This window comes from Peromyscus leucopus, chromosome 16_21 (assembly GCF_004664715.2).
Source record: "Peromyscus leucopus breed LL Stock chromosome 16_21, UCI_PerLeu_2.1, whole genome shotgun sequence".
Classification (NCBI taxonomy): domain Eukaryota; kingdom Metazoa; phylum Chordata; class Mammalia; order Rodentia; family Cricetidae; genus Peromyscus; species Peromyscus leucopus.
In genome coordinates this window covers 5,647,603-5,674,487 of record NC_051084.1, presented here as the reverse complement: position 1 = coordinate 5,674,487, position 26,885 = coordinate 5,647,603, and the positions used below count along the sequence as shown (strand labels likewise).

Here is a 26,885-nt window from a genome sequence, read left to right as displayed (position 1 = left end):
ACCTGCCAGCTCAGAGAGGCTGAGTAGCACCCAGCTAACCTTCTCTCCTTGCTGGCGTCTCCCAAACAGAGCGTCCTTCCACTCCGCCCAAACAAAAAAAGCCATTCCACTCCAAATCCCTCCTTCCTCCTTCTGGTGCATCTCTCTATTTCTCCCAGATGCCCTCTGATGCTCTATGATTACTTCCTGTAAACTAGTTGCTAACTCAGCCTCCTGATCCAAAGTGAATTTTATTTAATTAATGCAAGTGCTAACTCTTGGTTCACAGTGTGAGCAAATATCCCCAAAAAGGGGAGCTATATGAGCAGAGTACAGTGATATATATATATAAAATGAATATGTCATAATGAGGCAGTGGGGTAAAAACACTTGCCTCCAAACCTGACAACCTGAGTTCAATTCTCTAGTCTCACATGGTGGAAGGAGAGAACCAACATCCACAAGCTTCCCTTTGACATTTGTATGTGCGTGGTGGCACACACATATAAATAGATAAACAAATGTAAAACTGAGATATATATACAGATGGTTGTGAGCTACCCAATGTGGGTTCTGAGAATTAAGCTCTGGTCCCCTGCGAGAGCAACAGGCAGTCTTGACCTCTGAGCCGTCCACCTATCCAGCCCCCCTTCTTTCACCTTTATGTGGGTTTGAAGCATCAGGGTGAGGTCACTATTCTGCCGTTGTGAATATTCCTGCACAGTTTTAACTCTGGCTCTCTTAGGAGAGCTACCCTTAGAGTCCGAGGACTCGGAACTTGGCACCGTCTCGTCCTAAACCATGGCTCTTCCATTTGGTGCTGTCAGAGTATGGCACCATTTGAGTTCGTCTCCAGCGTTTTTGTTCTGATCTTGTTTGTCATACTTTCCTTTTTATTTCCACATCTTTTTTTTTTTTTCCAAAATATTTAAGTCTGGAGCTATGGGCTTTGAGTTTTAATTTTTTCTTTCCTGGTGACACTGACTGTACCAAAAACCGATTCCTCCTGCATGGGTCTTTATTTGGCAAAAATCCTGCATGTGCTTTTCCTGGACCTGAGTCTTGGGAATATGCATTTTTTTCTGAAGGTTTCCCGAGAAGCTTGCTGAGAAAATGCTGGCATGTTTTAATCAGAGTTGGAAGTTATCACATGAAATATTTCAGGGGTTGCTATTTTATTGCTTTTTAAGGGATTTAGTTTGTCACATTTAGATGAAACATTTTTTTTTTTAAATTTTTTGCTCCATTTTCAGTGAGCTAACCTGTTTTGCTTTAGATTTCTCTCTCTTGTAACCATTAGTTGAAAAAATGCTATCTTTTGGATGGTTTTACCTTTTCACCATGTATTTTGGAAAAATGGGCTCTCAGCTGCTTGGATCAGAGGACTTTGGGGCTTATTAGAGATAGGATTAATTTCAGAAATAGTGATTCCACCCTTGCAGGACTGCTCTCCTTGTTTGCAGTGTCGGTCTCCAAGGAACACTGGTCTTTCTCTTCTGTGAACTGCCATGCCACTGGCACACCTTCATGTACCACTGAGAGCCAACCCAGGGCACAGCGAGGGAGTGTGTCTTTCTCTAGGTCCAACATTCCAGGGTCATGACTTTCTTCTCTGAGGACCTGTGAATCACATGGGCTCTTCACTTCGGTAATGACTTTACTATTCTCAGATTCTGCCAATTTGTCTAAGTCACAGGGCTGATCCTCTTCAGGAATTAATTCTTTGATTTGGTCTGAGTTTAATACTGTAATTTTTATTTGGTCTGTGTTATCCCCAGGCACATTACCAGTCTTACTACCAGTTTGATTTTCTGAGATTTCATGTGTCTTTTGTTGGCCCACAGAAACTTCATGTCTGGTCATAGTTTCAATGCCATAAGGGAACTCTTTTAGAAGTTCTGACAGCTGGTCACATTTTTCATCATTAATCTCATTTATTGCAGGAAGACTGTGGCCTGCCTTCTTACTGACCATATCAGTTTCCTGAGGGTGAGGATCCTGCTGAGCTGCAGCTGGTGAACACACGTTCTTAGCTGTTTCTTTTCCACCAATGTCCTCCTTACTGCTTTCCTCTAGACTTTCTCTGTGTGCTCCAGCAGACTCACTAGATGCTGGTTCTACAGGCTGCAGCCGCTCTGGCTGCTCGGTGACTTCATGAGGAACATCTGTACACGGCACACACTTATCTTTCTGAAAACCAAAGTCATTATTTTCAGTGGTGTCACTTACTTGTTCTTCTTGTTGACTATTGATTACCTGCTGATTAGGTGAAGGTTTCTGGGGCTCATTTTGTACAGCGTTGAATATCTCTGCTATCTGGGAACTGTAAGACACGTCACCTCTGCAAGAGAACAGACACTTTCAATCTGTAACATGGGTCCACTCACGATGGTGCTGCCAGGGTTAGGCAGAGCTTCAGCGCCCAGGGGAGAGTGTTTTCCTAGGCTGCTATCAGCTACGTCTAGATCATCCTGTGTTGGTTTGTGCTGCTTTTCTTCATGCACAGGCAGGGAAAGCTCAGCTGATACAGCTGTCCTTGCTACTGCTCCCATAGCATCGGAGGGCAAAGCAGCAGTGGCTGTTCTATTTTCTGCCTGCTGGTTTTGTAAGCTACAAACATTGCCTTCCTTAACAACTGGATCAGTTCCTAGATAGGTCCACCTCTTCTGCCAGACTTGTGCCAAGGCCAACCTGCAGGGGGCCTTCCAGATACATCAGCCCCTGCACCAGCTTTGAGGACACCAACCGGGCAAATATTGGCAGGTTGACCTCACCCACATGACCACTCATAAAAAGCTCCGTTATCTCTTAGCTCTTATTGACCCTTTTATAGGATGATGAAGGCACTCGCCACCTCCAGAAAAACAACAGATGTGATGGCTCAGGTACTCCTGGAACACATCATTCCCGCTTTGGTGTGCCACCCTCACCCCCAAGCTCCTGGGACATCAGTACTGGTACCACCTCTCCAGACTCAAGGACGTATCTGTTCTTGAGTCTGGCTCATTCACCCTTGTTTCTTTTGGGCAACCGGGGCACATCTCTGTCCATTCTTTCTGGCAGTCTTCACTCTTCCCACGGCTAGCCCTGTTTATAGGGCTGATGTTAATAATCTATTTTTCCTCCTGGCAACTTGCCTTCTCTGCTTCCTCAAGAAACAGATCCTGAAAGTCTCCAAGATGGCAACTACCCAAATGTTTCTTCACCCAAATCTCCTGCTGAGTGTGAGTACACTGACTCCTGACTCCCCCATCCCCATGTTGTCCTTTGCCAGGAAGAAGTAGTCAGATTTGAACCAGCATCCATATATACCCAAAAAGGTTGGGATGTTGGGAATCTCCAGCTCGGACCCCATTCCAAACTCCGGCGAGATGTTTGGCTGTTAACTTGGCCCTATTCCTCCCATTCCAAGTGGCAGCTCCTCCCCTGGAGGTACCCTTTTCAGACATACCTCAGAGAAAGCCCTCCAAGCGGTGGCTCCTCCCCCAGAGTTCCTCAAGACCGTGCCTACAGGGTATTTAAGGTCCTGTCCATAGACCTCTCATGTGATTTCTGTCCCGCTTCCGTTTCCCACGAGTCACCCAGGAATTGCTTTGCTCAGATTAAACCTGGTCTTATTAATTCCGTTTGATTTGGATTACTATATCAGTGAAGAGACTTAATTATCAGGGTATGGAAACCTTTCACACTGGGCTTGCTTGGCAGCTTTACCCACTGCGCCTTGGAAGGATTTTCTAGATAGTACATTCTCTCTTCAGGTGTGCCTGACCCAAAACTGAGCTATATTTTGAGTCTTTCAACGATTCCATGTTTCCTTTCTAAGAAGTGTATTTAGTCTGGCAATGTTTGGAAACCTGTTTTCATAGCATGTACCTTCAAATTAGTTTTCTCTTTACTCTTCAAGGACAGACACTCTGGACAAATTATGGGCTGAAGATCTACTTTGGCATCCTCAGAGAACCATGTACTCTAGACCAATTTTGATGTCAGTTTCTTAGTTTGTGTTTCCCTCACAGTATTAATTCAATTGAACAGCATTGCTCTCCTCAATTTATTTTAATATTTTTCTAAATTATTTTATTTATGTGCATATATGCAGGTCTCTGTATATGTATGGTGTGTGTGTGTGTGTGTGTGTGTGTGTGTGTGTGTGTGTGTGTGCCCTTGGACCCTCTGGATTATGAGTCACCTGATAGGGATTCTTGGAAATGAACCTGGATTCTCTAAGAGAGCTGGAATTACTCTCAATCATGGAGATATCTCTATAGGAGGACTTTCTTTTCTGCTGTCAGCCCCAAATAATGAAACAGAGACTTCTTATTAATTATGAAAGCTCAGCCTAGAGCTTAGGCCTGTTCCTAACTAGTTCTTATAACTGAACTCACTTATATTAATCTACATTCTGTCATGTGGTGTTACCTCTCTTTCATCTTACACTTCCTGTTTCCTCTCCGTTTGACTGGTGACTTCGTTCTTCCTCCCAGAGTTCTCTCTGTCCCTGGAAGTCCCACCTAACTTCTTTCTGGCTATTGGTTGTTCAGCTCTTTATTAAACCAATCACAGCAATATATTTCACACAGTGTACAAATATCCCACAACATATCTCTCCAGTCCCAGGAAGAAATCTGTAAGGGGCTCCTTCATATTCAGAGTCAAGGCAAAAAGCCTTTCTGCTGTCAGGGAACAGTTTCCTCCAGTGTTGCCTCATTCCTCTGCTACCTGAGCTTTGTGTGGGAGGTCAGCTTCAGTCTCAGGGTTTCTTTGACCCAAGGTCTTGTCTTCAGTTTCCATATAAGCATTTAACCCTAAGCTTTAACTGTCAATTAATATGGTGAATTGAATGCCTCATGATGGGTAAGGAAAGGGTTAGAGGTCTACATAAAAATTTTGGGAGGTGGAAAGCAGATGGATGAAAAATAGCCAATTTACCAATCAGAATCCTGAAATCACAGCCCCAAATAGAAAAACTCAGCTGGATGAGGAATATGGCTCAGTCAGCAGGAGATCCCAGTGCCACAAACTGGGCATGATGGTGCACTTGGACATGGAGACACACAGATCAGAAATTCAAGGTCATTTTCAGGTACATAGTGAGTTTGAAGCCAGCCTGGGATACACAAGACCCTGCTTCAAAATAAGTAAATAAAAATCAAACATAAGTCAGTAAACCAGAAACCCATGTTGATTTTTTTAAACTAACAATGTTCTTTATAGTTGCATAGTATTCGATGACAGAACACACCATTATGGAGTTACCTTTTTTTTTTTTTTTTCCTCCAAGACAGGGTTTCTCTGTGTAGCCCTGACTGTCTTTGAACTTGTTTTGTAGACTAGGATGCCCTCAAACTCAGAGATCTGCCTGCCTCTGCCTCCCGAGTGCTGGGATCAAAGGCGTGCGCCACTATTCCTGGCTCTATATATTTATCTTCATTGTGGAATTCATCAGCTCTTTCTGGTGTTTTATGTGATAAGCATAATATTGAATAAAATCCCTTTTTTGGATAATTACCAAATTCATCTTCTGTATAGTAAAGGATAAAAGCAAGAGATTACTCTGGAATGCTCTTAAGAAAGGTCCCGGGTTTGATCCCAGCACCCACATGGTGGCTCAAAAACCACCTCTAACTCTAGTCTCAGGGGATTAGCGCCCTCTTCTGGTCTGGAAGCACATGATGCACAGGCAAAACTCATAATTTTTTTTAAAAATTAACAATAAAATAAAAAGAAATTCCCTCTTGTGTTGGAGATCTTTGTCTGTTATGTCTCCAATATTGTGCTCATTCTTGGATCCACCCTGATTTTCTTAAAGCATGTATCGCAGTAGTTTCCCAAGAAAGGCTGTGTGAAAAAGTATTCCAGGATTTGCATAGCTTCTGGTACTAGTATCAAGATATCCACAGCTATTTTAATGTTTGATATTTTGTTGCTGACATGGTTTTCTATGTCAGGAAACCTACAGGTTCTTCTTTTCATCCTTCCAGTTCTGGGTTTTACAATGATGTAGTTTAGTAAGGGTTAATTTCTATACCTTGGTGCTGGAACTGAGTAGAACCTCCTTCCCACCATCCTTTCCCTCCCTTCCTCTCGTTCTTTCTTTATGCATGGACGTGTGTGGCCTAACGTGCATGTGTATATGTGCGGGGTGTGAGTGTGCGTGTGTGGGGAGGCCAGAGGCTGATCTTAAGTGTCTTCCTTGATCCTATCAGAGAAGCAGAGCAGCCATCCACCAGAGACTTCTTACCTCTACAAAATCTCAGACCGAATAAAGCATCCTGTCTACAAATCATCAGACTGAGTGGGGGCTGAGATCCTGTCTCCACCCCCTTATATTCCTGTCTCCACCTCCCAAGTGCTAGGATTAAAGGCCTGTGCCACTACTGCCTGGCTCTGTTTCTCTTTTACACTGGTTCAATCTGGTATAGCCCAGGGTGACTTTGAACTCCTAATCTTCCTGCTTCCTCCTCCCAAATGCAGGTACTAAAGATGCCATCACTGCCTGGCCTCTATGGTTAACTAGTGGTTAGCTCAGCCCTCTGATCTCCAGGCAAGCTTTATTTGTCAGAACACAAACAAAATATTACATAGCACCTTCTCCACTCTGTTTACCGAGGCAGGCTCACTAGCAGAACTGGGAACTCTCGGATTCCACTAAATTTCACTAGGCACCTTGTGCTGTGGATTCCACTATCTCCACATCAGCAGTGCTGGATTACAGGCAGCCTGGGGATCCGAATTCTGATCCTCACATTTGCAAAGCAGGCATTTTATCCACTGAGCTGTCTCCTCAACCCTCTACTAAGTGGACCATTTATACCTGAAAATGTATCTTCAAGGTTTGGGAAATATTAAATGATTAATTTAGAAAACCCAACATTCTCCTTTATCAGTTACAATTGACATTTAATTCAATCCATTAATTACTTTGAGTTTAGGTCTGAACTGAATGTGACTCTCTCTCTTCCCCCTTTCTCTCTCTCTCTCTCTCTCTCTCTCTCTCTCTCTCTCTCTCTCTCTCTTCTCTCTCTTCTCTCTCTCTCCTCTCTCTCCTCTCTCTCTCTCTCCCTCCCTCCCTCCCTCCCTCCCTCCCTCCCTCCCTCCCTCTCTCTCTCTCTCTCTCTCTCTCTCTCTCTCTCTCTCTCTCTCTCTCTCTCTCTCTCTCCCCCTCTCTCTCTCTCTCTCTCTCCCTCTCTCCCTGAATCTCATGCGTTCAGTCTGCCACAGCTGCTGACACATAAGGGCTGCTGTGTTTATGCTCTGTGCTGCCCCCCACTGGAGGGAATGCCTCACTGTAGAGGGCTGACCTTTGATCAGCTGAAGCCATTATTAAAGCCTCAGGATGAAGCCAGATGTGGTGGCACATGCCAGGAATCCTGGCAATGAGGAGGTGGGAGGCAGGAGGATCAGGAGTTTATGGTCATCCTTGGCTACATAGTGACTTTGAGGTTAGCCTGGGCTACATGAGACCCTGCCAAAGAGAGAGGGGGAGGTAAGGAGAAGGGAAGGGAAAAAAAGAAAGGAAAAAAGGGAGAGGAAGAGAAGGGAAGGGAATGCAGGGGGTGGGGGCAGAGGAGGGGGAGGGGCTCAGGAGGGGGAGGAGAGCAGAGGAGAGGGAGGGAGATAGGATCAGAGCAACCATTCACAACCATTCGGGTAAAAAAAAAATTAACCAAACCCCTCTTCGTCCCCTCCCTTCCTCTTTAATGATTTGATTACCACATACGCTGTTCACTTTTATCTGATTTTGTTTTGTTTTGTTTTTGTTTTTCGAGACAGGGTTTCTCTGTGTAGTTTTGCTCTTTTCCTGGATCTTGCTCTGTAAACCGCTGCCGGGCTTTTATCTGCTTATTTTAAAGGAGTTTCCATTTTTACTTTAATCTCTCTGGTGAATTGTGAAACTGGACATTTTTGTTCCAGATTATCTAGTGAGTTATCCTTATGTTGATTGAAGCATTTTATAAAACCCAAAAGGGGGCCAGGTGGTGGTGGTGCACACCTTGAATCCCAACACTCAGGAGGCAGAGGCAGGTGGATCTCTGTGAATTCAAGGCCAGCCTGGTCTACAGAGTGAGTTCCAAGACAGCCAGGGCTACACAGAGAAACCCTGTCTTGAAAAAAAGGGCTTAATAGGTCATGTGCAATGGCAGAAAGCACCGCCTCCTTTGGGCCTTATAGCCCAAGGTCATGGGCAGAGCAAATACCACTGCATTTCCCCTTTTTGTCTAAATAAGAAGGTTCCAAACTTAATGCAAACTATATACAATAAGAATAATTGCTGGGTGGTGGTGGTGCAAGCCTTTAATCGCAGCACTCGGAAGGCAGAGACAGGTGGATCTCTGTGAGTTCAAGGTCAACCTGGGCTATGAAGTGAGTTCCAGGAAAGGAGCAAAGCTACACAGAGAAACCCTGTCTCGAAAAACCAAAAAAAAAAAAAAAATTATCAAGCATTGTCCAGGAAAAACAAAGGGTAATCACATAAACAAAAATTGAACTATAACCAAAAAGAACAACATCAAACAAGAAAGATGTGTTAAATGTCCAGAAATGTCCAGATCATAGGTAAATGGCAAATACTGAGATTACTCCAATAGCTTTCCTATCCTGAAGAGTCTAACTGTAGTACTTAATATGTTCTAGCTAAGATACGAGAAGATAACTATCTAGTCTTCAACTCTATCGAAGACCTAAGAAGGAAAATAATAATACCTGAGAAAATGGAAAAATGCAAGCAAGCAGTTTCCAAAATTCTTGTGAGAATAGACAGAGACAGCTGGCAGCCTGAACAGTCACCTGAAGTTTCTCAGCATCATTGAGGCATCTAATTTGGCTACAGGCCTAGAATATCTGACAGACCATTGTCAGAAGCAGGAAATTTGAAAGACCATCTTACCCTGTCTAGGCAGAGTTCAGTAGTCACTTTTCCTTGTGTCCTGCTTGTCTGGAAGGGACAGTGTTCATGCTGTCAGAAGTTGAGGCAAAGGCAGTTCTTTGCCCAGCAGGCCATTTTGTGCCAAAAAGAAGACAAATTTCCAAACAGAAATGTCTCAGAAGCCCAACATTCTTTCAGGATCAGATCGGTGCTGCCAGGAGCAATCGTATCTCACGTCAATGGAATTCTAAGTTATCAAAACATTTAAATGCCATATTCTTTAGGTCTATGAAGTGTTTGAAGATTACCTATCCATCTGACATATGTTTCCATAAATCTGGAGAACCTAACTAACATAACTATAGAAATGACAAGCATGAATGACTATAATTCTGTAAGTCTTATCTACCTAAATAACCTAAGGACTAAGGCTTCACATTAACAAGGTAAACACTCTATAAGCAGATGTACCATATAAGGACAATGACCTCAAAATTGTGACAATACACAATGTATCTTAAACATAGGTAGAAATGTATAGTGCAATATGTAATATGACAATATTCTTTTTTTTAAAAAAGATTTATTTATTATTATGTATACAGTGTTCTGCTTGCATTGTCTGCAGACCAGAAGAGGGCACCAGATCTTGTTACAGATGGTTGTGAGCCACCATGTGGGTGCTGGGAATTGAACTCAGGACCTCTGGAAGAACAGCCAGTGCTCTTAACCTCTGAGCCATCTTTCCAGCCCGAGGGGGCACCAATTTCTTAGAATTGCTTCTTGCTACTTAGGGGGCGGTGGTATCTCCATGGGTTTCTGTAAGAAAGCTTATTTAGGTCTCAATAGGACTAGCTGTAGAGTTTTCAGCCAGTCTCAGAATAATGGGTAAGATTGTCTGAGATTCTGGCTAGAAGTGTAGTATGATGGACATCTTAGAACTATCCTCAAGAATTATCAGTCCAAGGCTGATCATTGAGTAGGATTCTTAGGTACCATGGCATCTTTCTGGATGAGTAGAGTCGTTGTTGTGGGGCCCCATCTTCCTTCTGGAGACTTCAGAGATTGCTATTAGAAGGACTTATTTTTCACTGTAGAAACTTGAGCATTATTAATATCAAAATGGAAAGTTTGGATTTAGGGGGATTTGAGGAATGGCTTCCAGAAATAAAAATAAGCATGGAAAGAAATAGAATCTTGACAACAATGGTCCCCAGATTATTGGTTTTTTTCTGTCTCACACCAATCGGCTCTTCCGATATGAGACAGAATCCCCTAATGTTTCTTTTAGCAGTATGCTTGGGCTTAGAGAAGGAGAGAGCCACATTCCAACTCCAAAGCCAGCTTGATTTATAATTGAATCAGGACCATAACTGTTCTAGAGTAAAAGAGATATTGATGTCAGGCAGTCAGATATTACCCTGTAGAGTATATTGGTACCAATAGCTCCTTCCCTTGATTTCTTGAAGATGGGTATTTCTATTATCCCATAGAGACAAAAAACAGAACCCTGCCACAACCCTTATTTGCTGAGTTTTTCTTACAACTTGTAGAGTTGTCCCATTGGTGGATGACCTATTACTCCTCCTCACAAAGGTTTCTCCTGTTTGAAGTGAATTTTTATTAATTTTGTAGGTATCCATAGCTTTTCTTCTCCTGCAGAAACAGAAGCAAAACCCCTTCCCCATCATAGGATGTATCCTGGTTTCCATTCCGAGGTCAACACATCTTTGACATAAACCGGTTGGTTTAGCTCATGAGTTTTTTCTGTTGTCCAGTGTCTCTCTGCAGCTGTTGTCCCTTTCTCATCAACACTGAGAAAACTCAAGGTTAATAAAGCATTATGTAACCTATTTCTAAGAGTCATTGTTACCTCTTTCTGTTTATTTAGCATATCCTTTAAAGTTCGATTGGATCTTCCTATGACTGCTTGGCCTGTGGGATTACGTGGTATACCTGTAACATGCTTTATATTGTAATAAGAAATAAATTGTATCATTTTACTAGAGACATATGATGGAGCATTGTCAGTCTTAATTCATACAGGTATACTCATGATGGCCATAACTTCTAACAAATGTGTGATTGACTACAGCCTTTTCGGGACTCAGAGCAGTTGCCCATTGAAATCCTGAATGGGTGTCAATAGTATGGAGCACATACTTTAATCTTCCAAACTCCGTGAATGAAACACATCCATCTGCCAAATTTCATTTCTTTGTATACCCTTAGGATTACTTCCTACAGGTAATGGAGCTTGGTTATAGAAGGAACAAATAGGACATTTTTTTGCAATTTCCTTGGCTTGTTGTTGAGTGATGGAAAAGTCCTTTTTCAAACCTTTGCTATTTACATGGTGTTTCTTATGAAATTCTGAGGCTTTTAGCACATTACCTATTAATAATTGATCAATCTCATCATTACCTTGTGCTAGAGGACCTGGCAGACCCGTATGGGATCTGATATGTGTTATATATATAGAATGTTCCCTATTTCTGATGATTTCCTGTAATTGTGTAAATAGTGAAGTTAATTCTGTGTTATCAGGAATAAATTCAGCAGTTTTAATATGTAAAACAACTCTCTGCATATTGAGAGTCAGTAACTATATTAAGAGGTTCTGTGAAGTCCATTAGTTCCATAAGAATGGCACACAGTTCTACCTTCAAGAGTTCTGCCTTCAAGACAGAAATGTAGGGGCTTTGAACCACTTTACTTAAATCTCCTTATTTCTATCCTGCCTTTCCTGATTTATTTGCATTAGTGTGGTGGTATTGTGTTCCCCAAAATATTGTGTACTCTAATAAATTTATCTGGGGTCAGAGAACAGACAGCCACTAGATACAAAGGCTAGAAAATGGTGGCACTCACACCTTTAATCCTAGCATTCCAGAGATAGAAATCCCTCTGGATCTCTGTGAGTTCAAGGCCACATTGGAAATAGCCAAGCATGGTGACACACGCCCTTAATCCCAGAAAGCCAGCCTTTAATCCCAGGGAGTGGTGGTAGAAAACAGAAAGATATATAAGGCGTGAGGACCAGAAACTAGAAGCGTTTTGGCTGGTTAAGATGTGGCTGGTTAAGCATTCAGGCTTTTGAGCAGTAATTCAGCTGAGACCCATTCCGGATGAGGACTCAGAGGCCTCCAGTCTGAGGAGACAAAACCAGCTGAGGACCCGGCGAGGTGAGATAGCTGTGGCTTGTTCTGTATCTCTGATCTACCAGCATGGGCCCCAATAACTGGCCTCAGGTTTGATTTTATTAATAAGAACTTTTAAGATTCATGCTACACATTAGTATAGAATGTGGGGACTCTAGAGATTGGTTTTTGCCATACAATGTGGGGAAGGACCAATTCAGTTTCTTTTATAAATTCTATTCTTTTGCTTTTGGGATAACAATTATTAATTTCTCCTAAAAAGTTACTGCAGGCTCTTTGCCAGTATTCATTAACTTTCCATAAAGAGAAAATTTCCTTATTAGTTAAAGGTACTACAATTTCAGCTGGGTCCATTCCTGTCAACTGGCAAGGTCTTAATTTTCTTTTTAGAATAAAATCAGAGATCTTTTCAACATAAGTCTTTAACTTCTTACTCGGTTTACATGGTAGAAATACCCATTCCAATATAATACCTTCTCTCTGCATTAAAATCCCGTGGAGGAGTGTCTGGAGAGGAGTATGACCAGAATGCAGCTAAGGTCTGGATTCACATGATCCACATGTGCCTCTTGTATTTTCTTTTCTACTAGAGCCAATTCCCTCTCAGCTTCAGCTGATAACTCTACTGGACTATTTAAGTCCTTGTTCTTTTTTAGGGTATTGGCCAAATTTACTAGTCCATCTTTAGGTATTCCAATGATGGTCTGTAAGTTGGAAATGCTTCCTAATAATTTTTGAAAATCATGAAGAGTCCACAATCAATCTCTCCTGAGTTATACCTTTTGGGGTCTAATTTTTTATATCCTAAGTAATTAATAGAATTTCCTTTTTGTATTTTTTCAGGAGCAATTTGTAATTCCCAGTGAGGCAAACTTTCTGTACTTCTTCAAACAAATTTTCTAATGTACCTAACTTTGGATCAGCTAATAAAATAACATCCATATAACAGTAGATTATAGATTGTGGAAATTTTGCATAAATTATTTCCAACAGTTTTTGCACAAAATATTGGCATAGGATGGGGCTATTTAACATTTCCTGTGGGAGGACCTTCTATTGATATCTCTTGACTGGCTGGGGGAATTATTATAAGTAGGTACTACGAAGGCAAATTTTTCTCTATCCTTTTTTTGTGGAGGTATGGTAAAGAAACAGTCTTTTAAGTCAATAACTATAATAGGCCATTCTTTAGGTAACAGAGAAGGCAAGGGCCTTCCATTCTGTAGGGAGCCCATAGGCTGAATTACTTTATTTATGGCTCTTAGATCTGTTACCATTCTCCAATTACCAGTTTTCTTTTTAATAACAAATACAGGAGAATTCCAAGAGCTGGTAGATTCTTCAATGTGTTGAGCATTTAACTGCTCTTGAACCAGCTGTTCTAAAGCTTGTAGTTTCTCTTTTGTCAAAGGCCATTGTCCAACCCAGACAGGTTTACCAGCTAGCCATTTTAAAGGTAGGGCCGTTGGTACTCCTGAGAGTTCAACAGCAGTTGTGTTCTGTTTATATACAGCCTGAATGGTTGGTGGCTGTTTTTTTTATAGTATCTTATATTATTCTCAGAAATATGAATTGGTCTATATTTTACTTTTGATATTAGAGGAATATTAATCTGGGCATTCCATTGCTGTAGCAGATCTTAGACCCAAAGATTCACTGCTACATTTGCCACATATGGCTTCAGCCTTCCTCTCTGTCCTTCTGGCCCTATGCATTCAACCCATGTCAAACTTTGTTTTACCTGAGATACAGTTCAATCCCTAGAAATTGGACATCTGCCTCTTGAAGAGGCTAATTCAGATGCCATGATTTTGGTGTAATTATAGTCACACCTGCATCACCAATCCTTCCAGGACAATATTGTTAATTTGCACTCTAAGCTTTGGTCTTTGTTCACTTATGGAAGTTTGCCAAAATATTGGTTTTATGGTGATTTTTTTGAATTTTTGATCCCTCTACCAAAGCTGTTCTATCATATAGTATAGTATCTTTCTTTACATTAGGCACTGGGTTATTTAATTGTCCTGGGGAGGAATTTCCTCTACAGTGATTGGAAATGTTTGGGCCACATTCAATTTGGGGGCCTGCAAGAGGCCCCCCTAAGGCATTTCCTGCTGGTAAAGCATTGCCTCATATGTCTCTTATTGATCTGCATTCATTGATCCAATGTCGGCCTTTGCCACATCTGCATAATCCAGAAGGTTAGGGTCTCCTGTTTGGGTTATTTCTAGAAGAAACATTGCTTCTAGGAGCACCCTGTGTACAATGTCTTCTTATATGACCTGGCTAATTGGTTACCACAGTTAAAACATTTGTTACCTTGATGCCTCCTTCCACCTTTAGAAATAGCCTCTCCTATCCAAGCTTCATTACCATAGTTAGGAGAATCAACACCATTTATATTTTGAATCCATTCCTCCAATGATGCTGACCTGACCTTTAAGAGTGTAAGTATTCTTTTGCATTCTGTATTAGCATTATGAAAAGCCAAAGACTAAGCTAATACTTGTCTTAATTGTGGGTCTGATATTGTCTTGTTTATAGCCTTGGTCAGTCTTTGTAAAAAAAAAAAAATCGGTAAATGGTTCTTCTGAGCCTTGGAAAACCTTTGTATATAGCTCAGTTGGTTTCTCTGGTTTTTGGAATTTTTTCCCCAAGCATTTAAAGCTGCTGTATGGCATAGGGATAATGTATACTCATCCATGTTAGTTTGTACATTTATATCAGCGAAAGTGCCGCCACCAAGAATTTGATCTTGGAAGATCTCAAAACCTCTAACTTTACCTTGCTGCTCAAAGGCCTTAGCTTCTTCTCTTAACCAGCTTTTCCATTGTAACTGCTGGCTATATTCTAGCACAGCTGAGATTAACTGAGTCCAGTCATCTGGTATTATTCTATTTCTAGAAGACCATGTATTTTACAATGGCAAGAAGTACCACCTCCTTCAGGCCCTAGAGCCCAAGGTCATGGGTGGAGCAAATGCCACTCCAGGGGCTAAAGGGGTAACTTAGGGTTTGTTGCTGTTGCCTTCTGCTCGAGTTGGGTTCCCAGCACCCACACTGCCTATAACTTCAGCTCCTGGGGATCTGACACCCTGTTCTGGCTTCTGCAGGCCCCTGTACACATGGCATGCACACACAGAGGCATTTTATACACATGTACAAATAAATAAAAAACGAGTTAAACAAATTAAGTACACGGATGGAGGTGGCGCTGTTAGACTCGTGTTCAGCTGCCCTTTCGCCGGTTTATAATTCTCTTCTCATTCCTTGCCCCAACTCCATTTATCAAAGCAGGGTTGAAAATTTCTTACCAGTGTCTATAGGTCATTTTGTAGGTGGCAGCCCATATATACCCAGGGTGTAGCTCACTTATTTGTGACACTTTGACCTGTACCCCATTATCTGTGCTCTGTGCTGCTGTGGAGTTTTTTTTGTTTGTTTTTGCTTTTTGTTTTGTCCTGCTGCTGTGGAGTTATGTGATGAGGGACATTAGATATATTTTTACATTACATTTTAAATTATCTATCTATCTATCTATCTATCTATCTATCTATCTATCTATCTATCATCTATCTATCTATCATCTATCTATCAATCAATCATCTATCTATCTATCATCTATCTATCTATCATCTATCTATCTATCTATCTATCTATCTATCTATCTATCTATCTATCTATCTATGAGAGAGCATTACGCCACCACATGCACATGGAGGTCAGAGGATAACTTGTGGGAGTCAATTCTCTCCTCCCACCATGTGGGTCCCAAGGATCAAACTCCATCATTGGACTTGGCATAAAGCGTCCCTACCCATTGAGCAATCTTAACCCCCATGGGAACCTCTCTTATGAGCATGTGGCTTGTGCTGGGCGTGGTGGTGCACACGTGTAATTCTAGCATTTGGAGGTGGAAGCAGGAAGAGCAGGTGTTTGAGGCCAGCCTCAGGTGTTGGGGAGCTAGAGGGTAGCTGTCTTATGACGAAATGGATTGTTAGAGAATTTTAGGCTTCATTATTCCTGAGTTGGAGAGAATTCTCAGCTGCAAGATGAGGGATAAATTCTTCTCTCTCGCTCTCTTTTTTACTTTTTTTGAGATAGAGTTTCTTTGTGTAACAGCCTTGACTGTCCTGGAACTCCCTCTGTAGACCAGGCTAGCCTCAAACTCTTAGAGATCTGCCTGCCTCTGCCTCCTGAGTGCTGGGGCTAAAGGTGTGCGCCACCACCCAGCAAATTCTTCTCTTTTACTTGGTAGGCAAATAGGAAATTTGAAGGGCAGTTTTTATTTTAATTGCGTGTGAGCATGGGTGAGGAAGTTTGCCTCCCCTCCGCTGTCACCTTGTTTGAGGCTGGATCAAACAAGCTAACACTGGATATGCCATCTGTCCCATGAGCTTCTAGCAACTCTCTTGTCTCCCCGTCTCACCTTTCTGTAGGGAAGCTGTGATCACACATGTGTGCTACTGTGCCCAACGTTTTGTTTTTGTTTTTGTTTTTGTTTTTGTTTTCCAAGACAGGGTTTCTCTGTGCAGTTTTGCGCCTTTCCTGGAACTCACTTTGGAGACCAGGCTAGCCTCAAACTCACAGAGATCTGCCTGCCTCTGCCTCCCGAGTGCTGGGGTTAAAGGTGTGTGCCACCACCACCTGGCTTGCCCAGCTTTTACAGGCATTCTTGGGATTCAAACTCAGATCCTTACATTTGACTGCCAGGTGCTTTACCCAGTGAGCCGTTGCCCCAGCCCTGAAAGGGCCCTTAAAAACGTTAGGTTATAAATCTATTTGTAGGCAGAGTTTTTGCTGGGACCATCAACTCCAAAATAAACACACAAAGACTTAACATTAACTATAAATGCTTGGCCAACAGCTCAGGCTTATTCCTAACTAGCTCTTACAACTTAAATTAACCCATGTCTATCAATCTACACTCTGCCTGTTACTTCTCTTTCATCCTGCTCCTCCTGTGTCCTCTCCAATAGCTGGCTGGTGACTCCTCTGACTCTGTCCTTCTTCTTCCCAGTGTCCTTAGTCTGGTTCTCCTGCCTGACCTTATCCTGTCCAGCTACTGGCCAGTCAGCTTTTTTACTAAACCAATCACAGTGACATATATAACAACTCTAGCTGTCCTGGAACTCCCTTTGTAGACCAGGCTGGCCTCGAACTCACCAAGATCCACCTGTCTCTGCCTCCTGAGTGCTGAGATTAAAGGTGCATGCCACCATCATCTGGTTATAAATCTTTTCTTAAGTCATTGTAGCTATGAAATTGGACAGTAGCAAAATACAATCTACCTGTTAGCAACCAGTAAAATGATTACCTGCAGATACAAGCATAGGGAAAGTCTAACCCCATAGTGCTGTTGAGAATGTGGAGGGCCAGCAGGGCTGACTCAGCATGTGCTTTTGCACATGCCTGATGACCTGAGTTTATCCCTGCATCCCGCAAGGTGGCTGGAGAGATCTGAAAGTTGTCCTTTGACCTCCACACATGCCCCGTGGCCTGGGTGCATCTGTGCTCACTCATTTGTGAACACGCAATAAATAAATATTTAAAAAGGAAGTGGTGTGTGGGACCCAGCAGAGATGTAGGTCAGTTGATAGCCAGCCTTGCCTCACAGCACAGGGTCCTGGGATCCATCCCTGGCACCACATAAGTAGCCTGTGGATGTTAAAGAAGCACTTTGGACTCGTGCCAAGACAGCGTCTTTCCTCCTCTTGTTCTGTTCACGTCCACCTGCCTGTCTCATCCTACAGAACAAGTACACCTTTGTACCATGGAACTCCTAGCCCAGACTTTAGGGTTTCACACCATTCATACTTGAATCTGTCAGAACTGCTCATCTATTCCGTCCGTAGAATTTTACTCTATGCAGGCAAAATGCCAGCCGCCAACCCAGTGGACTGACCATCAACCTGGCCCGGGGTCCTGTTTTCTCTGTAGCGCCCGAGTTCAAATCACTGGGCTCTCTGCCTTTGATTCTGCTCAGTGGAATGACCCCCATTATCCTTCTCTCAAAGTAGCCCTCCAGGCAGACTGATGCTAGCCAGGACCGTGTTTCAAATGACCTTGGGGCCGTCCTCAGACGCGCTTCCCCCGCGATACTGCTGGGGGCCTGCAGGGGGCGCTCCCGCCCAGGACTGGCCTCCCGGCAGGACCGACTTTCCGTGGAGCTCGGCTTTCTTATGCCTGCAGTCTCTTTAACAATGAAGCTTGCGTTTGTTTAACTGTGACCTGGTGGCACAGTTGGGGGCCTAGAAGTACTCTGTGTCGCTTTGTTATTTTAGGTTTCATAAGCAGCTAGGAAGTGACATTCAAAATGACATCCTGGGGCACAACGCCAGAAACCAAGTCTTTCCCCTCCTGGGTAGACTGGGACGCCGCCGCGGTGCCACGCCAGCAGCCAGGGTGCCGGGTGAGATCCATGCCTGCTTTTTAGTGGTACGGGCTGGAGAGAGAAAACCCTGCCTCTTCTGAGGACCAGCCTGAGATGAACTGTAGTTTGTTCACAACCGAGTTTTCCTCCAATTGATGGAGCTTCTTTTTCAGTCAATAAAAATATAAAAAGAAACCGAAGACGGAGGTTCCGACATAGTTGTTGAATTACCCCAGTTAATATGTCACCACTGTGTGGAGTAACTTGAATGTCTGAATCGGGCCATGGTCTTATCAGATGGTGGCCGGAATTCCTGGAAAATTGGTATTTCACTGCGGTGGGACCAAGGAGTTGCTGGCCTTGCCAACCGAAAGTGGACTAAAACAAGGCTTTTGGCTTAGCAAATACAAATATGCACTCTCAGTTAAATGTGAATTTCAGACACCAAACTCCTGCGTCTCATTTTGTTTGTTTGAGACAGGGTCTCACTGTGCAGCTTTGACTGGGCTGGAACTCCCTATGTAGACCAGGCTAGTCTGGAATTCACCTGCCCCTGCCCCCCAAGTGCTGGGATTAAAGGTGTGTGCCACTCTGCCCAGTCTTACTTTAAAATTTTTTTTTTAAATGTTCAGTAAATACTAAAAATCAGTTTCTTCTGTTAAAATTCAAACTTGCATGGTGTGACACATTTAACCTCAGTACTCAGGAGGCAGGCAGATCCCTATGAGTTGAGGCCAGTCAGTTCACATTTAAGCCTATATTCATCTGGTAATCCGAACAGGAAGAGAAGACCCAATCTAAAAGACTTTAGACTGGCGGTTCTCAACCTGTGGGTTTCGATCTCCATGGGCCCAGATGACCCTTTCATAGGGGTTACATATCAGATATTTACATTATGATTCATAACAGTAGCAAAATTAAAGTTATGAAGTAACAGTGAAATGATTTTATGGTTAAGGGTCCCCACAGCATGAGGAAGGCTGAGAATCACTGTTTGGGCCTTCATTATCATTTTACATAAGCCACTATGAAGGGTTTGGAGTATGTCTTCCCATATACTATTCGTGCACATATAGAAGTATGTGTGTGGTTTCTACATTTGTAGCTAAGTGACTTTGGAAGAGTAACCTAACCTGTCTGGGTCTTGGTTTTCTTTCTTTTTAAGATTTCTTAGGGCAGCAGTGGCGCATGCCTTTAATCCCAGCACTAGGGAGGCAGAGCCAGGCAGATCTCTGTGAGTTCGAGGCCAGCCTGGTCTACATAGCGAGATCCAGGACAGGCACCAAAACAACACAGAGAAACCCTGTTTGGAAAAACAAAACAAAACAACAACAACAACAACAAAAAAGTTATTTTAGCCAGGCTATGGTAGCCCACGCCTTTAATCCCAGCACTCGGGAGGCAGAGCCAGGCGGATCTCTGTGAGTTCGAGGCCAGCCTGGCCTACAGAGTGAGTTCCAGGAAAGGCGCAAAGCTACACAGAGAAACCCTGTCTCGAAAAACAACAACAACAACAAAACAAACAAACAAACAAAAAAGATTTCTGCTGTGGGATGGTCTGTATGTCAAATCTGTTGCTCTGATGGGTCAATAAATAAAACACTGATTGGCCAGTGGTTAGGCAGGAAGTATAGGCGGCACTAACAGAGAGGAGAAAAGAAAGAACAGGAAGGCAGAAGGAATCAGTGCCAGCCGCCACCATGACAAACAGCATGTGAAGATGCCAGTAAGCCACGTGGCAAGGTATAGATTTATGGAAATGGATTAATTTAAGATATAAAAACAGTTAGCAAGAAGCCTGCCATGGCCATACAGTTTGTAAGCAATATAAGTCTCTGTGTTTACTTGCTTGGGTCTGAACAGCTGTGGGACTGGCGGGTGACAGATTTGTCCTGGCTGTGGGCAAGGCAGGAAAACTCTAGCTACAGATTTCTTTATTTTTATTTTATGTGTATGGGTGTTTGCCTACATGTATGCATGTGTGCCTGGTGCCCTCAGAGGTTCTTGGAATCCAGAAGAAGACATCAGGTCCCCTGGAGCTGGAGTTAGAGGTGGTTGTGAGCTATTATGTGGGTGCTGGGAACTGAACCCAGGTCCTCTGTAAGAGCCCATAACTGCTGCTGAGCCATCTCTCCAGCCTCCATTTTTAATGTTAGTTGTCAATCTTATAAGAAGACTAATTTGTAAATTAAGCGTTATTGTCAATATGCATGGATAGAGAAAAGTGTAACATATAGCTTATGGTACTATCTAGGGCATGTATTGGGGTCTCCTGCAGACAAGGTGGGGCTAATATATTGCAGTTTGCCTGCCCTGGTGTGGGCAGGGCACTTTGAACCCATCGCACGCCTGACAGACAAAATGTCTGGGCAAGAGAGCATTTGCTGTCTTAACAACTCCAAGCTGTGACACTGGCCTTCTGGAGACTTCTCAGCTTCCAAAACCGCACAAGTCAATGCCTTATGATAATTCTACACTCTCCCACCCCCACCCCAGGGCCAGCAAGGTGGCTAAGCTGGTAAAGGTGCTTACTGTCAAGCCTGATGACCCAGGTTCAATCCCCGAGACCAACATCATAGAAGGAAAGAAACAACTTCTATACACACACACACACACACACACACACACACACACACACGTGGGGGATAGATCATATTCCCCCTTTTCTCTGGAGAATCTCAATGATTGTCTTTGTTTAATTTCTTCTAGTGTTCTTTTCTCCTCACGGTATTCGCTTCCTTCATGATTTTATTTGCTCCTGTTGGCACATTCTGATTTTCACATGTCATGTAAAAAGTTTTCTCCTGATGCCCAGCGGGCACTGGTTGAAGCCTGGCACCTTGGGGAGGATTAGTAGGGTGTTCTGACTGGATAGTTGCCTTGATGCCTACATCCTTTTTAGAGATGTTTTATTATTCTTTGGGGATCTCATACAATGTATTTGGACCAGATTCTCGCTGCTCCCCTGGTGTCTACATTTTAAAGGTTAGCTCCCTAGTGAGCTGCTGGGGGTGGAGGAGGCATGAGGCTGGGCCTCCAGAGCTGAGAGCTCCTGCCGCTGTTCTGTCGCTGGCTGTTCGCTTAGCAACCCTGCCCTTCCCTGTGACTCATGCCCAGACACCTCCCCAGCTTCTACTCTACAGTCACAGAGACAAACTTAAGCTCTTTTATTGGGGTGAGGCTGAGGGGTGTGGGGGAGGTGGTGATTCAAAGACTTGAATTACTTGCAGGTTTTGTCGTTTTGTGCTAAGGACTGAACTCTGGGCTTTACAGATGCCAGCACGCCTAGCCTTCTGCCTGCTTCATAAACCATATTTCTACCCATTCTCTTTATTTTCAACCCCTTCACTTCCCCTGGTAACTGGTCTACCAATTCCCAAGCCTTTGGGGGTTTCGCTAGTACAAATTAAAATTATCATTCTGTGTATTTGGTGTGTGTGTGTGTGTGTGTGTGTGTGTCTGCCACGCCCACATGGGGAGGCCTGAGGATAACTTGTGGAGTTGATTCTCTCCTTTAACTTTATGTGGCTTCTGGGATTTGAACTTAGGTCATAGGCTCGTACAGTAGAAAGCACTATTACTGAGCTGAGCCATCTCACTGGCCTATTTTTAAAAATAATTTTCTAAAATTTGGCTTGATTCTTAACTTTTCTTGCTGCTATCTTAGGATTCTATTTTTTTTTTTCAGTTCCAAGTCGTTTACTTATAAGACAGATATTAACTTTGTGTATTCATTTTGGTGTGGACCATGTGGTACACTTTCTTACTGTGTGTATTGTATATACATGTTTTTGTATATACATATTCCTGTGGGTGTGCGCACACGTGTGTGCAGGAACATACACACATGTGTTTGTGAAAGGCAGAGGCTGACTTTGGGTGCTTTACTGGGTCACATTCCACCTTATTTATTTATTTAAAATGTGCTTTCTTTTCAGTAAGATTCATTCATTTATTCAGTGGGTAATCGCACTGGAGTTAGGGTTGCAGGCTGTTGGATGCCACCTGACGTGCACGCTGGGAAACGAACCCGGCTCCTCTGGAGGAGCAACAAGAGTTTCTAGCTCTCTCTCCAGCTCTCCCCCTTCTGCTTTTGAGACAGGCTCTCTCGTGGAACCTGGACCCCATCAGCTAAGCTCTGGGCATTGCCAGTCTCCACCCACACCTTGCCTTGGAGTCAGAGAGGCATGCTACCCTGCCTAGGTTCCAAACTCAGCCACTGTGTTGCATGCCAGGCGCTTTACTGAGCCATCTCTCAGGCCTCACAGTTTCTTATTCTCACGTGCCCAAAGTTTCACAGTAATACACTTCAAATATGACAACTCCCTTCCTTTTTGTTTGTCCTGTTGCAGAACTGGGGATTGGGCCCAGGGCCTCATGTATGCTAGGCCAGTGCTTTGCCAATGAACTGTATGGTCCGGGCCTTCCCAGATCAATCATTAATCAAGAAAATGTCTCACGGAGATGCCTACAGGCCAATCTGATGGCGGCAATGACAAGAAACAAAACCTAACCAGGACCTCTTGCTAACTTAGATGCTTTTCTGCTTCCTGCATCTGTCCTTTCTCAAACTGCTGTCTGGTACCTTTGTACATCATGGAGGAGAGCTGGTGACGTGGGTCTCCTTGTCTTTACCCGACATTGTTAGCTGTTTGCTAGTAAACCTGAGACTGGTTCAGTTGCCTGCACCACTATGGGAAGGAAGCATCCGTCTCCTTTAGAGATTCTTGTTACAAAGGAATGCTGAATTCATCCAAAGACCTTTTAAAAGTCCCTATGGGTTTTTAAAAACTAGCTTCCAGTATTTCACAGTTGTTATTATTGCATTTGTGTGTGTGTGTGTATGTGTGCATATACGGGCGCACGCACGCGCGCGCGCGCACACACACACACACACACACACACACACAAGTGGAAGTCTAAGGAGAATTTGCAGGATTCACTTCTTTTCTTATGCCTTGTGTGTCCTGGGGATCAATCGGGTCATCAGGTTGGCTGCAAGTGCCCCAACCCACGGAACCATCTGGCTAGTCTGCTCAGCAGTAGAACCCAGGACTTTGTGCATGCCAGGCAAGAACTCTACCAACATCCACGGCCCTTTCCCTGTGGTTTTTTTTAAAAATCCATATTCAGAAATGAAATTCATATGTAGTTTGCTTTTTAGGTTGGTTTTTTTTTTTTTTTCAAGACAGGTCTCATTATGTATGTAGCTCTGGCTGTCCTGTAACTCACCGTGTAGACCAGGCTAGCCTTGAACTCAGAGATCCACCTGCCTCAGCCTCCCCGGTGCTGGGATTAAAGGCCTGTGCCGCCACTATTTCTGGGTCTGCAGTTTTCTTTTTGATGTTGTAGCTTTCAGATTTGGGCATCAATGTAATAGTGGCTGTGTTAAAAAAAAAAAAAAAGTTCAGAAAGCTTGCTTTCTCTGTTATGTTTTTGAAAAGTTTGATATTTGGCAAGGGATCCAATAAGTTCTAGTGCCCTCCACCACATCCAGTCCCAGCAGGAAGGGGATGGCTCCCCGCCAGCAAACCCCCACCCCCAGATGGCTGCATTGAAAGCCACTGCTCAGCAGGTACCCAAGGAAGAATTATTGAAAGAAAGTTGCAAAACCGACTTTCTAGAAGCCTTGGGGAGCCGGAAAAGGAGGAGAAGGAAAAGGAAAAGGAGGAGGAGGAAGTGAATTGTGTTGTTTGGATAAGACCATGTTTTCCTCCAGTCCACCTCCAGACGAGGCTGAGAAAACAGGACAAAGTCAATGAAATTCCTGCCACTCCTTTATCCAAGGCCCTGGCACCGCTCTTGCAGCACTGGGTCTCTTTAATTTTGTTGATGTTTTCCCCGAGGAATGATGGGAGTCTGCTGTGTACTGCTGGCCAAGGTCTGGGGTTGCCACTCACGGAGAAACAGCAAAGCATTGGGTGGGTTTGATGACCTGCCCTTTCCCTGTGGAGATGTCTAAGGTATTGTAGCTGCCTGGCCTAGCTGTCTATTCCAGCATCTAATGGTGTCTCACAGTTAATCCACTGCTGGAGGAAACCCTGAAGGAAAGGGTCCAGAAAGAGTTTGGTATAAATGGGACTCCTCTTCTGGCTATGTGTGCCTGTGGAAGCTGATGCCTCCTGAAGCTAAACTTTACCATCGTTCTCCAGGTTATAGATCTTGGGGAAGTCTGCTGGAGTCCAGCTCCGACCTGTCGAAGGGTTCTTGCAGGGAGGAGAGAGGAATGAGGAAGTATTAGATAGAAATGGAGATGGAGAAAAAGCCAGAGACACAGGACAGCTTTGGGAGAGCCCTGGGTCACTTCAAGGTTTATTCCAAAGGACTTTTTGTATAATGCCAAGGGGTGAAGCAAAAGACCTCCCCCTTGCAAGATCAAAGCACAATGTACAGCCAAGTGTAGACCCTTCAAAACACCTGGTAACCACGCCCCTGGCCAAATCATCCCATTATGCAGCCCTGCTGGGTAAAGCAAGCTCAGATTCTCTGAACTTGAGTAATTTGGGCCCCTACAAGATCTATGTAATGAGGGGGTTTTGAAGACATGTTCATATTTTTGTTTGTTTGTTTTTTGAGACAAGGTTTCTCTGTGTAGCCTGGCTGTCCTGGAACTCACTATATAGACCAGGTTGGCCTCAAACTCACAGAGACTGGCCTGCCTCAGCCTCCTGAGTGCTGAGATTAAAGATGTGTACCGCCGCCACCACCAGGCAACATGTTCATATTTTAAATGGGATTAGTTGTTGTTTAATATTTCTTTATACTGTGTAAAGATGCGTCACTCTGATTGGTTTAATAAAAAGCTGAACTGCCAATAGCTTAGGCAGGATTTCCCGGCAGAGAGGATGCTGGGAAGAAGGAGGAGACTCCAGGAGACACAGAGCAAGCAGGATGGGCACTATAGAAATGAGGTAATAAAGCCATGAGGCAGAAGATAAATGAATAGAAATGGGTTAATTTAAGTTATAAGAGCTAGTTAGAAACAAGCCTTAGCTAAGGCTGAGCTTTTATAATTAATAAGAAGTCTCTATGTCATTTGTGAACTGGCAGCCCAAAGAAAAATCTGACCACACATGGCCCCAGCTATCAATATCTACTTTATAAGGTCAATGTGAAAAAATCAAGGACACATTGGGTAAAAGTTTTCTGACAGGGTCTAGCCTCTAGCAATTTTCTACAAACAGCCTATTGTTATTATAGCTTTATAAGCCACCTCATACTGATGGGTGTGTCACCTCATTTCTTTTGAAGACCCAAGTTCCAATCAAAAACATATATGCAGACATAATATAAAACAAAACAAAGTAAGAGTGGTTATTTGAAAGAAAATGCCCCCCAAAGGGAGTAGCACTATTAGGAGGTGTGGCCTTGTTGGAGGAAGTGTGTCACTGTGGGGGTGACGTTGAGGTCTCCTATGCTCAAGCTATACTAGTGTCACAGTTCACTTCCTGTTGCCTGTGGATCTCTCAGCTCCTTCTCCAGCACCATGTCTGCCTGCATGCTGCCATGATGCCATGAGGATAATGGACTAAATCTCTGAAACTATGAGCTATCCCAACTAAATGTTTTCTTTATAAGAGTTGCTGTGATCATAGTGTCTCTTCACAGCAATAGAAACCCTAATTAAGACAATAAGGAACTCTAAAAAATGCCAGTGTGTTCTGTGAACCAAACTCAGGTCTTCTGAGAGGGGAGGAGGAAATGAGGGGAGGTTTCCTGAGTCATCGGTTGAGGGTCACACAGAAAGGGACTTAAGATGAACTGAAGATCAACGCGTGGTGGCTCATGCCTTTATCCAACACTAGGGATGCTGAGGCAGGAGGATTGCTTTGAATTTGAGGCTACACTGGGATACATGCTAAGTACCAGGCCATCCAGGCTACATAGCAAGATCCTGCTGCAAAACACAGAGCGGAGTTTGAGAGAGTACTTCTGCCTGTTCCTGTAGCCTCGTGGGCCTCAGCTTCCGCCAACCACTGTAATCTCCTGAGGGCTTTGAAAAATCTCCATGGTTAGCTGTTTGCCTGTCCAGTTCAACCTGGATCTTTACAGAAACCCTGATTGTGCCATGCTCCAAGGTTCGGAACCGAGGTTGACGAGAGGTTCATCAAGGTCATCCTTGGTTATGTATTCTGCTTCAGTTTTATGAGATTGTCTCAAAAACAACCACCACCACCACCACCACCACCACCACCACCACCACCACCACCACCACCACCTCCGCCCCCCCCCACAAAAAAAAAAAAAGAAGCAAGAGAATGAGTGAGCGCTGTTTCCCTTTTGTGAAAGGACAAAGTTTGTTTTCTAACAGTGTTAGACTTCCTGGCCAAGGCCAATGAGATCAGTTCTCTCATAGGGTTAAAGACTGTCAATCAGCCCCTTGGCCACTAGGGGGATGGAAACAGCTTGGGAGAATAAGTCCCCAGGAGAAATTGCTCATAGTGTATGTAAATTATACCTGTTAGCCTACTGGGCAAAGGATCAGCATGCATTACCATTTTCAATAC

The 26,885-nt window shown here is 43.5% G+C and overlaps 1 pseudogene; it reads right to left on the bottom strand.

The window, feature by feature from the left end:
- Positions 1 to 26,885, bottom strand: part of LOC114705356 — a 51,321-nt pseudogene that overhangs the window by 3,467 nt on the left and 20,969 nt on the right.